Genomic DNA, 15,206 nt, shown 5'->3' with positions numbered 1-15,206 from the left:
ATTCAAACTTTAAACAACCCACAAGCCCAATTTTTAAAAATTTAAAAATTAAGATTTTTTAAATTAACTACTTAATTTTAAAACTTGACTTTGAAATTAAACTTGTAAATGAAAATTTTTAATTTTAAATTGAAAAACACTTAGATATGAAATAACTAATTCAAATTAAGCAATTCACAAGCTCAATTTTTAATTAAAAAATTAGGGTTTTAGTGAAATTAACCTCTAAATTTTTAAAATTTGCAAGGAAATCAAACTTGTAAATGAAAATTTTAATTTTAAATTGCATAAACACTCAGATCTAAGGACATAAATAAGAATTACAGCTGTAAGGAGTTGGGTTCACCAAAATGTAATGTGAAAAAAATGATTTAGGGTTTGCAACATAGAAGAGAGAAACACCTAAATCTATTTGACTTGGGAACATTACATTCAAAAGAGGGAAAGGAATCTACTAGATTCAGTTACAAATCAGATAAGGGCTGAATACTAAATGTATTGAATTAATTTTGATTTCCTCTTTTGTAAATTGAAATGCTTAAATTAGGTAAGTGCTAAAAATGAAGGTAAAAGCATCTAAAAAGTAAGCTACAGATGAAGGATCAAGATGGGCACCTAGAATTCAAGAATATAAGTTGAGTGAGACCTGCTCCCTAAAAAAGCTCTTAAAAAGCCGTGAGTGCACCACGGTCAAGATCCAAACTTTTTTCATGTCAAAAAGGGTTGATTCATCTCTATGAACGAAGCTTATTTTGAAGAGTACAAATCCATACCTATTTCTTGGACATAAAAAGAAAGGGGAAAAGGTTGGGAATAGGGGTTTACCTAAGTCAAACCCCGGTTTGGAATCAACCTTGAATGAAATATTGCAAATATTTGAAATAAATAATGGAAAGGTATAACTTAGATCTACAATAAATGATAATGATGCTTTGCTTCTTGAATGTAATCACATATATAGTATGAAAATGGCATGAACATGACAAAACCCTAATCACACACACACATACGTGTAAATTTATGATGTAATGTTGCTCCATAATGGATAGACAAAGAATATGCAACCTTGGAGACCTCTCGAAATGCTTGATGATGAATAAATAAATGCTTGAATGCTTTATTACTTGATTTCTTGTGCTCCCAATTTTGTCGTATATCAAACATGAGAGGGGAAGACCTCCTTATATACTTGGGCCCGATCATCAACTTTCTTAATTTTCTGACATAGGCCAACATAGGGAAATATTTCCTACTCAAATTCAAGAATGGACCTAGGGTTTAAAATTTGCCCAATTTAGGGAGGACCATGGCATGTAGCTATGGTCCTAGTGAAGACTAAGGTGCCATACCCTAGTCCTACCCCATATTTGGGACAAGGTTAAGGTGCAATGCAAGGTGGAATGTGATAAAATGACATTTACTGCATGGTACATGCATAAATGAGTCTTGGTTAAGATGGAGGATGAGGAAACTAGGGTGAGGGCCTCAAATATGGTCAAAATTGTAAAGGGTGCAATTTTAGGATACTACAGGTTAATTCCTAAATCAGGGTTTGACTTAGGCAAAACCCTATTTCCAACCTATTTTCCCTGCTCTATGTGTGTAGGAAGTAGGTATGGAGCTATAATCTTAAGAATAAGCTTTATTTATAGTGACAAATTATTTTCCCATTAATGTGTGAAAAGTGTGGAGGACCAGAGTGACCACCACACCATATCTGACAAATCGAGAGCTCCTTCTGGAAACTGGTTTGAATCCTTTTACAATCTTCAAATCTGGCTTCATGGATCAATCTTATGATTGTAGCTCACTGTTGATGTATTTTTACTTCAATTTCAAGTTGCATTTACCCTAAATTTACCATCTTCAATAAATCAATTCAACTTAAGGAAAATAATTCATTAAGATCTATGCTAATGAAATAGCTACCAAGAGGGGAAATAGGAGAATGGCATTTGGAGCTTCCTTGTTCACAGGCTAGGGTTTATCCTAGCCTATGATTTCCTCTATTCTTTGTTTGTAATGAAGAGTGTTTCAAGGGTCTCATGGGGTGCTTCTCACTTTGGCAGTGTTTGTTTTTACATGCAGGGGCACACATATTGCGTAATAGGGGAAAGTTTGTGCTCGACTATTAGGGGTTCACTATGGTATGTTCATGGGAAGGTTTTGCATGGCGGGGGCTTATTGCATATTCTAGTTTGGTGGTGGTCAGAGCTGATATAAATAATAATGGCTCTACATCTAACATGCATGCACAATGACCATAGTCATTCTATACGAGTGAGGGTTCAAAAATAAAGAAAGTCAATGGTTGTTTGCCTCGAAGCTAGGATCAATCGATTGTGGTCATTTGTCTTGATTCAGTTATTGAAGATATTTCGTATTGGAGTTGATATGCTATCATATGCAAGTTTCTCATAATTTATATTCTTTTTTTCTGCATTGGAAGCTTGCATCACGAGATCATGGCAGGTGGAAGGAGATATTGATATTATGCTTGCTGATAAAAGTTATTTTATGGTGGTTTTCTCCAATATGGTTGATCAGAATTGGGTTTTTGAAGGAGGTCCTTATTTTTACAATAATGTTGGCCTATTTATTAAACCTTGGCATACAAGTTTTAAATGCACTAAAGAGATGCCTTTGCGAGTTCCTATTTGGGTTCATTTTCCATAGCTTCCCCTAGAGTTCTGGAGAGAAGATATTTTACAATGAATTGTTTCTCTTCTAGGGAAGCTTGCTGCAATTTCTCAACAAACCCTTGATAAGAATGTGATTTCTTTTACTCAACTTTGTGTGGAGAATGATCTAAATAATCCTTTGTTGGATTTGTTCAAAATCTATCTTGGTTATTCCTCATGGCTACAATAGTTGGATTATGAATCTTTTCCATTCCAATGTTAGATCTATCATGACCATGACCATCTTCAGCGCCAATGCCCAAATGTTCATAAAGAACCTCGGTCTACAACACCCCCTTCCTCTTCATATTAGCCTGTTGGTAATGAGGAAAAGTGGAATGGTCCGATGATGGGGGCAATTTGGGTAAGGATAAGGATGGTTTTGCACCTGTTAAGCCTAGGACCAAAGGATGGGGTTAGAAGTGGAATTTAAAGGATCGTCATATTGATGAGGGTTCTAATTAGTTAAAAGTGTTGGATTCTTTAGCTTTGAAGGAAGGGGTTCCACCTGGTATCTCTTCTATATCATTTGATGTAAGTATGGCAGTTGTTCTCATTCCTACTTCAAGTCATGATCAACGGGGAGATCAACCTTCATAGGAGCCCATGAGTGAACCTTTGCAAGATGACATGGTTCTGGTTGATCTAGCTAAGGAGATTTTAGCTTCAAATAAGGGTAAGAGGTTTCCTTAAGGCTTGGGGGTGCATCAATGTCTCCATAAGAAAGCTCCTTCTGATAACTCTTTCAAAGGTCGTAAGAAGATTCATGAGAGAATCCAGATTACCACTAATTTATTGGTGGAATCTGGGGCTGGTAAGCCTATTGATGTTCATTTGTCTTATCCCCCACCATGTTTATTATTTCAAGGAATGTTATGGGGTTCAATAGAACCTCCATTCATAAAGCTATTCATTATCTGGTTATTGTTCATTCACAAGACCTCTTTTGTGTTCAGGAGATGAAGGTTTCAGTTGATGTTACGCTTCAATATGCTTCTCACATTTCGTATTTTGGTTAGTGTCAGTGTACTAGATCTCAGGGTACTTCTAGTGGTTTGGCTCTATTTTGGGATCCTCGCAAGATGGCTCCACTTTGGTGTATTTCTAGCCCCTTTTCTATCTCCATGGTTTATACTGCCTTAGATTCTGGTGAGACTATTCTAATTACTAATGTTTATGCTCCAATTGATATCTAGGGTAAAATATAGTTATGGGCACATATAAGGTATGTTCATTCATGTTCTCCTTATCTTCCTTGGATCATAGATGGTGATTTTAATTTGGTTTTGAGTCTAGAGGAGAAGAGAGGGGGGTTACCTAGGTTGGGGCCAACTTCTAATCTTTTTCGAGCTCAGGTGGATTTTCTTGCTTTAGTTAATGTTAAATCCTCTAATAGGATTTTTACTTGGAATAATCATCAGAGTTGAGAGGAAACAATTTTTGAAAGGTTGGATAGGTTTCTTGTTTCCTATTTTTGGGTTGGTAGGTGCTTGGTGACTATTCTTAAATTATTGACTCGAGAGGTTCTGATCAATGGCCGATTAAGTTTTTGGCTTCTTTTTATGCTGCTCCTAAGAGTCCTCCTTTCAAGTTTCAGCTCATGTGGCTTTGAGATTCTTCATTGCATGACTTAGTGGACAAGTGGTGGAGAAAGAGCAGCTCTTCTTATGACACTACTATGTTTGTCTTTGTTAAGAAAATTCAATATGTTAAATATCACCTTAAGTGATAGAATACATCCTATTTTGGTAATATTAAGTCTAGGAAGAGGAATTCTCTACAGTATCTTGCTTTGATTACTTTCCAAATTTAGGATTTTGGTTTTTCAGTCTCTTGGGAAAGCTAAATCCCAGGCTATACATGGTTTTGAGGAGTGGGAGCTTTGTGAGGAGATCTTTTAGAAACAAAATGCTCAGATTGATTGGCTTCAGGAGGGGGATAATAATACTTCTTTATTTAATCATTTTGTTCAGGCTCATCATAATAATAGGTACATCTCCTCATTGGTTACCCTAGATGGGCTTCATATTTCTTGTTTATCAACTATGTATCGTGAGGCCAGTTGGTTTTATTTTGATATTTTTGCTCAAGACTCCCCTTCTGCTGCTGAGGAGGAGAACTTGATCCTTTCTAGCATTCCTTCTTTGGTAACCGATTCTATGAATGATTCTCTCCTCCACCCAATTTCATTTCTTTAGTTAGAAGAGGTTGTGTTTGGGATGAACAAAGGTAAAGCTCTAGGACCAGATATTTTTCCTGACAATTTGTTTTAGGAGTTTTGGGATACTATTAATCACAATTTGTTAGAGGTTGTTCAAGACTCCTTTTGTAGTAAGAAAATACTTCAAGCCTTGAATTATACCTTCTTGGTTATTATCCCCAAAAAGGAAGGTGTTGATAAGCTTGAATTTTTTCATCATAATGCTCTTTTTAATGTGGTGTCAAGATTATCACTAAGTTGATTGCTGAGAGGCTCAAATCTTTCCTCCCCATTATGATATCAGAGGAACAAGGGGGCTTTGTTGCTGACAAACACATTTTGGATGTGGTAGTGGTGGCTTTTGAAGTGATTCACTCTATCACAAGGAGAGATCTATGTTCATCAAATTGGATATGACCAAGGCTTATTATTAGGTTAAATGGGGTTTTCTTCATAAAATTGTCTTAGCCTTTGGTTTTAGTCTAGAGTGGGCGAGTTGGACTATGAGTTTTGTTACTTCTTCCTCTTTCTCACTTATTGTGAATGGTGACCCTTACAAGCCTTCAGGTGCTTCTTGGGGCCTTCACCAAGTGGATTCTCTCTCTCCTTACTTGTTTATTATTATGGCAGAGGGACTAGGTTATTTTCTCAAATTTAAGGTTTCTGAGGGCTTGATTCATTGTTGGAATTGGCGTCCTTGTTTACCACAAATCTGCCATCTCCAATTTGTGGATGATAATGCTCTTATGGGATTGGTTCATCTTCAGGAAGATGATTCTTTTTTGTGAGCCTTGGATGTTTACCTTGCTGCTTTCGGTCAAAAATTAATGAGCATAAATATTCTATTTATCCTTTAATACTCCTCAGGCCATTCAATGATGTATTATTGATATTTTGTGGTTTCAGATTGGGTCTCCTCCCTTTGATTATTTTGGCATTTCTCTTACTATTGGTAGATAACCTAGGTCCTCTTGGCAGATTTTGCTTGATAAGTTGTGTCAAAAGGTTATTCATTGGAATCACCATTGATTATATACTACTACTCGAATAACTCTTTTAAAGTCTCTTATCCAATATTTACATATCTACAAGTGTTTTTTTCAAGCTACTCCCATGTATTTTGTTCGAGAATTTGATACACTTTCTCATCAATTTCTTTGGAGTGGTAATTTTTTTAATGTTCGATGGAGCCTAGTTAAATGGGAAACTATGTACAGACCTAAGAATGAGGTTGGCCTTATCTTATGATCCACTATTTTGAAAGGGCAAGTTCGCATACCTAAATTGTATTTGCATTGGTGTACTAGCCAAAATCAGCTTTGGGCACGTATTCTAACCCATAAGTATCTTAACAATGCTAATGGGTTTGATGTTCCCCACTTTCCTCTCTTGGGACAAGGTTCTATGATCTGAAATAATTTGAAATTGGGAGCTCAGTTGATTAAGAATGCTCTCTTTTGGATTTGTCACACAGGTTCTCAAGCTCTTTTTTGGCTGGATTCTTGGGATGGTCATCCTTATATTATCTCTACTTATCCTGACCTTCAACACCTTTGTGATTCTCTTACTGCCACTAGCTGGTATATGGTTTATCATTATAAGGTTTCCTATAACTATGGGTTGGGGGTTCAAATCCACTAGAAATATCCTTTTAAATGGCCTCCAAGAGCTTTTGTGGTTGATAGGTTAGAGTTGGCTTAGATTCTAGAGATAATATAATGATGATCTTGGGTAAATAACTCAAGATCAGCTATCTGTCTTAAAAGTGTGTCTCTCTCCATCAATTTTTATTTTACCTCTCTTTCTTTATCTGCTTCCTTTTGTGTTCTTAAGGAAATTAAATGATGGACTCTTCTATTCAAGACTTCAATTTCTTGGGATACCTTATCTTCATCAGGGAATATTCCTTCTAAGTGTGACATATTGACTTGGTCAATATCAATTAAACTGATGTTTCCATCAATTGTCCTAGGTACAAAATCTCTCTTAATGTTTGAACTATTTATGTCCTTCCTAGAAAAACTAGCATGGGAGATCCCTTGATTTAAAACTTAGACATCTTCAATATTCCCAAACAAACCAGAATGGAAACCTAAAATATCATGCTCAGATTCGCGGGAAGAAGAATTTGAATTTTCATAGATGACTCTCAGATGACTTACCCGTATTGATTCTCTTCTATACCCAAGTAGCATTAGATGGCTCATGTACAACTTATCTTTTCTGGCCTCTCTGTGACTGTTCAGGTAATCCCTCTTGCAATGTCTCATGAAGATGCTTCTTCATGAAAGACCCAGTGTTCCTTCCTCTTTGCATTATACTTGTTTTCTTAAAAGAGTTTCACTTATTTAAAAGGACTTGTTATACTTGTCAGAGTCACCACCCACATAGACGATGGGAAATAAGAAAAAAAGCTTTAAACAAAATACTTGCCAACTTTTTAACAAAAATCACAAAGATTTTCAAAGAGACAGATAAAACAAATGAGAGATCAGGTAATCTTCCACAACATAGATATCCAAACAAACTTTTGAACTAATTCAGGAACCAATCTGTAACATAGATATGCACTATGACTCTACCCAGCAGAGTCATCACTTTTGTTAGTCTCAAATTTTGATTTCCCTTCTATCGTTCCTATACGAAATAAATCAACTTTATCTGCATATGAAAAGATCAAGGGAAAATAACTCTAGAGTAACATATAACAAGGTTTTAAAACCTTCTACACTTTGAACTTATGCAAAGTTTAGGTGGGTATACCTTCTGTGAATATCTTCACACTTTAAAATTGAGATCCACAATAAACTAGTGCTAAAAAACCTGTGGACTTCATCAACTCAATAAAACTGAAACACTAAAGGAAAAACTTGCATTCATTTTCAGTATTGATCTTCAAGAAAAGATAGAAAGAAATCCTACAATCTAATACCAGTGCCTTATCTGGGCCACAGAGTCACCTAAATCAAACAATAATTCTCAAAATTGAACACTCTCATACATCTCATCATTTCGGATTTTATGAACCCATACATGCCTAACATATACATAGGTCCTCTCCTATTTATCTAAAATAATTACTCAGATTTATAGTAAAAAACAATAGACTTGCTGACAAAAGTATTTCATGCACATTTAATCCCTCTCCTGAAGAGAAAAGCAAGAAATGGCATCTATAAGATTGCCTTAGAATCCATGCTCATTCGGACAACCCTATATTATCCAAATCAAACCAGCAAACTAAAAAAATGCACACCAGAAGACAAAGGAATTTTAGGCCTAAAACTTTGATCTGTATATTCATATTCATTCCTGAAAATATTACATAACTCAGAGCAATCTCCTTAAAACCAGAAAAAAGGTCCTAAATATATTTTGCCAGAGTTTCTTTACAAAATTCTTGTGATCCCTTTTCTAATAGTCCTGGTATCCATTTATAACATTATGGATGCATACAAGCTTCAAACAAACCTCAAAATAGTTTGTTACTGTAAAGCGGAAAATCTAACCCTAGGTGTTCTCCCCCACTCCAAGGAGAAAGGGGGTCACTAGGATTGACGGTTTTCACTTAGGAGGGACTTTACATTCAAAAGAGGGGTTGAAACCCACAAGATCCAATCCCACACAATGCAGGATTGGATTCTAAATGAGTTTCAAGGGTTGTGACATCAAGGATACCCTCTTTGTAAAGAACGTAGATAGAAGATTGAACTAGGAATGTATGTAAAGTAAGAAAGATTCGCTTATAAACAGAGATAGGGATACGGGATGAAGCTGCGGAGCTGGAATTAGTAGTAAAATGTCGAGATGATGCTGTTTTACAAATTCGAGCGAAAGTTGATGGGACGATGGCGCCTGGTGTGCACACAATCCTCCGAAAAATCCGCGAAACGAAGGGGGATCTGTTCGTCTCTGCACAAGGATTCCAGATCTTCAATTACAGCCACGTACCTGCAACCTACACACAGAAAAGAGAGGACGATTGGGGGGTTAGGGATTAGGGGTTTGCCTTTAGGTCAAACCCTGGTTTTGGAATTAACCAAGAAATGAGAATGCTGTAAATGTAAATGTTTGTAATGTAAACAAGTATTGATACCTTGTTGTAAGAATGTTTGTATTCTTACATGCGAAGGTGTAATGGATGTTGTATTTTGTATGTTGTAAGTGATCTCCTCTTCAATGGTTGAATCCTTGTCTTGAATGCAACACTTAGCCTTGAATGGAGACTTAGAATGCTCAATTGCTTGAAGGAATGTTTGAATGCTTGAATGTTTGAATGTTTGAATATCGCTTCCGCCTCTTGGTTGCATATATTTTCCTCTTTTTTCTTGCCTCCTCAAGTGGGAGGGGAAATGTAGTTTATATACTTGCCAATTAGGGTTGAAAGACTAATTTTTCTGACCTTGGGCCGACATAGCAACCTTATTTTCCAATTTGCAAACTTAAAGACCCGAAGCCCCATAAGAGACCGGGCCCAAAATAGGGCCAGGGACTAGGGCACTGGGTGCCATGGTCCTGGGGGACCAGGGAACTAGGCGCCCTAGTCCTGAAGGACTAGGGCACTGGGCGCCATGGTCCCACCTCCAGGGACAGCAGGGTGCAAGGAGGATCACGCCAGGGTGCTGAAAAATGCAATTTTTGGTGTCATGAACAAGTTTCGGGGTCTCCATTCAGGTTTAGCGTTGCGCTGCCATCGTGAAGACCCAAATGTAGTCAAAATTGCAAGTGTCTCAATTTTAGGATGCTACATTTAGCCCCCACTTTAGCGGGAATATAAGCATACGCCCATACTTCCGGTAAAGTACAAGGAAACAACATTGAAAAACTTTCACCACGTCAAGAAGGCAAGATATACCAAGCCCCCAGTGGACTAAGAATCTTACGGCTTCGATTGACAAAGTAAAAGGGAAGATCACAAGGGAGAACCATGACTATCAGTAGTAAGGTTCCCTCACTATGAGTCATGCAAGAAAGATATCAAAAATTTTCAAGGCAAACCTAAATTTGTCAAGAAATTCTCAAGTATCTTGAAGAGATATGAACGGGGTGTATGCCCCCCTACGTTAAAGTGATCGCACATGCCTCATCGGGGGTGATTGCTTTAAGGTAATGATACATATAGGAAATGAGAAGGAAAGGAGCACACTATCACAAGGATTTAGCCCCCAAGTGTGAGATAAGCCCAAGGATAATAGACACAAAACACAAAGCACAAGGTGACTTCGCTTTCCTTAGGGTCAGTATGCTATATGATAATTCATGTAAATCATATGTATGTATGCATAATTGTTCTTCATTCCCCAATCAAGGAAGGTCACCTAGAAGAAGGGAACGCATGTGTCTTTTGAGTCAACATGAGAGAGACCAAAAGAGATCTCAATGCTTTGCATCATCCTCAAGTAGACAACACTAAGGACAACAAATAGAAGAATGAGAATAACACATAGAAGAAGTAACAAAAGAGAGGAGGAAAGAGTCTGCTGTGCTAATGAACTAGTCTAGCACGTCATCTACCCCTCGATCTTGCTGATCAATATTTCGGGAAGGAAGGAAACACGCTAGAGGAGGAACATCCAACATAGCAGATGGAGCTTATCACAAGGTCCAAACAAGGGCTATGTTCATGTTCCAAGCCACGTTGTTCTTGTCTAGGAGCTAGGACAAAGTGGTTTAGAAAATTCGTTAGATAAATGGTTATCAACATCAACAGATTCATATTCACTATCAGAATGAAAAGAAGTAACATTTTCATCATGAATAACATTTTCATCTATATCATCATCAAGATTTATAAAAATAGGATATTTAACTCGCATAGGATCAAGACCATCATGCATCTTATGTTTAGGAGATTTTCGCTCAATTTCTGGTTGAGGAGAAAATGGAATAATGCTAGCTGAAGGTGTTTTTGGGGATTGCAAAGTTTGAGAAGCAGCTGCCTGAGCTATAAGATGACGCTTTCGTCGGCGTTCACATGCAGAACGATTTTGTCTAGTCTTAGAAGGAAGTTGAGAAGATTGAGGAGGAGGAATGTTCTCATCCTTATCACTTGGGTGTTTTGGTTGTGGTCTCTTAGGTTGGATAATAGGAGAAGAAGAAGGTCTCTTCTCTCTATAAAAAGAAGGAGGAGGAACTGCTCCATATAAGGGAAGAGTATTTGGTTTAGGAAGGAGACCAAGTCCATCATGACGAGGAGGTATAGGTCTACCTTTAGAAAGTTTATCAGGCATAGACATAGTCACATCCATAGGGATGGGTTCAGAATCTTCTTGAGGAAAGACATTAGTTTTATCTTTCAAAGGAAGAACTTCCTTCTCAAGAATGATAGGAATATCAAGTTTGGGTGTTCTAGGTTCACTTAGAGATAAGATCATATCTTTTTTCCACTTTTGATAAGATTTGAAAAGATGATCACTTCACGGAGGAAGAGATTGGAATTGTTTAGGCTAGAAATAATCAATAGGAACGCTAGAAGTTCTTTCAACTAGTTTAAAGAGACTATGATTGACAGTAACAACTTCACCATTATGGGGAAATTTCAAACACTTGTGAATAGGAGAAGCAATAGCTTTTATGGAAGATAGCCAAGGATAGCCTAGCTTCACACAAAATTGTTCGGACGATGGAATAATAGCAAAGCTCACATCAAGGGATTTGTTATGGACCTCAATAGGTAATGTAATAGAACCAATTGCAGGAGAAGAAAATGCATCAAATAGTTTCACAACCACATTTGTTTCGTCATAGATCACTTGATTCAATTGCAAAGTAAAAAGAAATTCTTCAGTAATGATATTAACCATGCAAGAAGGATCAATAAGCACTCCACGGCAAGGTGTATTCTTAATTTTTGCAACTATATATAAAGGACCATCAGGTGCCCTGATAGTTTCACTAGAATCAAATGTGATGGAAGGTTCTTTAGGGATTTTCTGCTGCTCTACAAAGTTAATCACATTCGGAGTCATAGACACAAGATCATCAGGGGAGATAGAGGAATCATTAGTATCAATCGCATTAGAGGTATGAGAAGGTAACGGATCAGTAGAAATCTTAAGATTTTGGTTAGGAGGAGCTACAGATATATTGCCTTTATCATTCACACCAGAAACAGAGATAGTATTATTATCAATCAAATCTTGAATTTTACCCTTTAAAGCAAAACATTTTTTAGTATCATGCCCAGGTTGACGATGAAATTGACAAAAGGATTTGTTATCAAAATAGGGTGAATTAATCTTTGTAGGATATATTTGCCTTATAGGAGGAAGAGTAAGCACATTTCGTTCCAATAACTTATTCGTAATACTATGCAATGATTCATTCAAAGGAGTAAACTTTCTTTCTTTCTTGAAAAACTTAGAAATAGGAGGCACACCTGATGCTGTATTCACATTGTTGATTATGTTTTCATTGAATTTAATGGACTCTCTGTTCAGTTTAAACTTCCCAAATGGTTGTTGACTACTATCACCCTTATCACTCAGAGCCATAGGATTTGCTTGTTCCATTTGACTCACAATCAGTTGATAATTGTGAAGAGTTGCACACGACTGTTGGAAAGAAGTAAACTCAGAAAACAGAAGTTTTTCTCTAATATCTTTTTGTAAATTAGAAATAAAGATTCTTTGAATATCATTGTCAGGCACTGAAAAAGAAATTTGAGCATACAAATGCTTATATCTACCAATGAAATCAGTCACTTTCTCTTGAACACCTTGTTTAAAATGCATTAAATCAATCAAAGTAACTTTAGGACTTATATTGTTTTGAAATTGTTGAATGAAAGCATTTGCCAGTTGTTCGAAAGAAGTAATAGAATAGGAAGGAAACGAGAAATACCATTGTAGGGCTTTGTCTCTTAATGTTCTAGTAAACAGTTTTGCAAGCAACCTTTGGTCATAAGCAAAATCAGTACATATTGTTTGAAAAGTCTTAACATGTGTTAGAGGATCACCCTTACCATTATAAAGCTCCAGTTGCGGGAGTTCAACATGCTTAGGGGAGATAGCTCAAACAATGTCAAGAGAAAGTGGGCTCGCAACATCAAATGTGGGCACACTAAACTTAGATTGATTCATAGAGGTAATTTGTTGCTGTAAAGAAGAGACAGTTTGTGCAAGATTGTTAATGGTCGCTTCAGTCGAAGAGTTAGATTGTGATGGAGGTGTTATGTTATTGAAAGAAGGTAGAGAGTAAGGTGGCGGGACACTATGGTAGTTAGTGATAGGAGATGATTGGAAAGGAGGAACACTACAAGGAGGAATGGAATGGTTAAATGAATTTCCGCCTTGCGCCAGGTTCATTTGTGGAGATGTAATAGGGACACTCATTGAAGGAATGAATGAAGAAGTTGGATTGAATGAAGGAAGAGGGTTAATTGAAGAAGAAGGATTGCCCCCATGACTGGTGATCATAAGTGGAATGTCTTGTATTGAAGTAGTCATTATGTTTGATGTAAAAGTAGGTATACTAGCAATAGAAGTTGTCAAAGGGATAGAATGATTGTCTTGAGTAGGAGGTTGTGTATAACCTAAAGTTTCAGCACAACTCTTCATAGGCATCACATTCGAATCCACAATGTGTGCAATACCATGCAAAATATCAATTCCATTCTTATCACTTTGAAGCATACGTTTTAGACCCTCAATTAAAGGAAGAGCTTGACTATCGGGGTATTCTTGAGACATCCATTGTCGAAAATTGTCAAATTGGTTATCCAATTTCAAAAGTTGTTCTTCAGAAACCTCATGGAGAGCTTCTTCATCATTAGGAGGATTAGAGGATTTACTCGTGTCCTCATTAAAAAGGCCATTCAAATTAGGTTCCATCTCCTCAGTAATTAAACCTTGGAAAGACTTAATTCTAAGGCTTCGTCTAACGGGAATAGTGTAAGTAGGGCTTATTGTTGTAAAACTCATGCACTAAAGAGAGAGAGAAGATTTTGAATTTTAGAGGTAGCAAATTTTAGTAAAATCAGCCAATCTCCTAGATTTAAGCTGTTAAATACAATTAGGACAATCTCCCGAAATTTCGAAAAAAATGTCCGGGATCGTGGCGAACGGAGTGCACACGGTCCTCGCAACTTTTTTCAAAATTTTCAGGGATGAAAGTTATGATGATTTTAAAGCTAACCTGAAAAAATTGAGTGATTTTACGATCTGTAGATAGGCCAAATTAAAGTTGCAATCTCAAAATTGAACCCTACCAAGATTGTTGAAAAATGTAAACTTTGAATTTTGAAAAAGAGAGGGAAACTGAAATTTTGAATTTTATGATTTTAGAGGGAATACTAAATGCAATGCAGGTTTTGAAATTTAAAAATTGACTCAATTTCACACAAAATTCAATTTTGAAAGTGGAAATCAAGGTTGTTGTAATTAAACATCTAATTTCAAAAGTCACAAACTGCGAAAAATTTGAATAAAGCACTGAAATTTCGAATGAATGCCAACACACTTTTCAGATTTAGGATAGTAAGAAGCACAATTTTGACATGAATTTCAGTTTCAACAATTTTTGAATGATTAGAAGCCTTAATCCAAGCAATCCCTAGACCAACTTTGACTTTAATTTTGAAAGTGTTAGAATTGATGAAATCAACCAAAATTCTGGATTTTAGCAGAAAAATACAGTAAGATCTAGCTCCCGAAATTTTGGAAAAAATGTCAGGGATGAGAGATATTATGATTTTGTTGTGGAATCCAAAGTTACAGCCAATTTGGAAGTGTTTTAATCAGTGAAATCATCAGTCAAAGGCTGAATCAAGAGGGTTTTAAAAATTAGGGTTTTGACACTTAACCACTTAATTTTCAAAATTAAAGAATAGATATGATTTGACAATTTGCAGTAGAAGGGTAGATCTGAAACAAGCATTAACAATTAAACATTTCGCAAGCTCAGTTATTAAAAAGAAAATTTTAGGGTTTTGTGCAATTAACCTCTAAAATTTGCAAAGGATCAAACATGGAAATGTAATTAAGGGAGCAAATTTTTCAGATCTAACCATGAATAATCAGAATTAGGATGTTCACGTCAGGCTCACCAAAATGTAAAGCAGAAAATCGAACCCTAGGTGTTCTCCCCCACTCCAAGGAGAAAGGGGGTCACTAGGATTGACGGTTTTCACTTAGGAGGGACTTTACATTCAAGAAAGGGGTTGAAACCCACAAGATCCAATCCCACACAATGCAGGATTGGATTCTAAATGAGTTTCAAGGGTTGTGACATCAAGGATACCCTCTTTTGTAAAGAACATAGATAGAAGATTGAACTAGGAATGTATGTAAAGTAAGAAAGATTCGCTTATAAACAGAGATAGGGAT

This window comes from Cryptomeria japonica, chromosome 9 (assembly GCF_030272615.1).
Source record: "Cryptomeria japonica chromosome 9, Sugi_1.0, whole genome shotgun sequence".
Classification (NCBI taxonomy): Eukaryota; Viridiplantae; Streptophyta; class Pinopsida; order Cupressales; family Cupressaceae; genus Cryptomeria; species Cryptomeria japonica.
The sequence above is the reverse complement of the archived record's forward strand: the minus strand, read 5'-3'. Positions refer to the sequence as shown.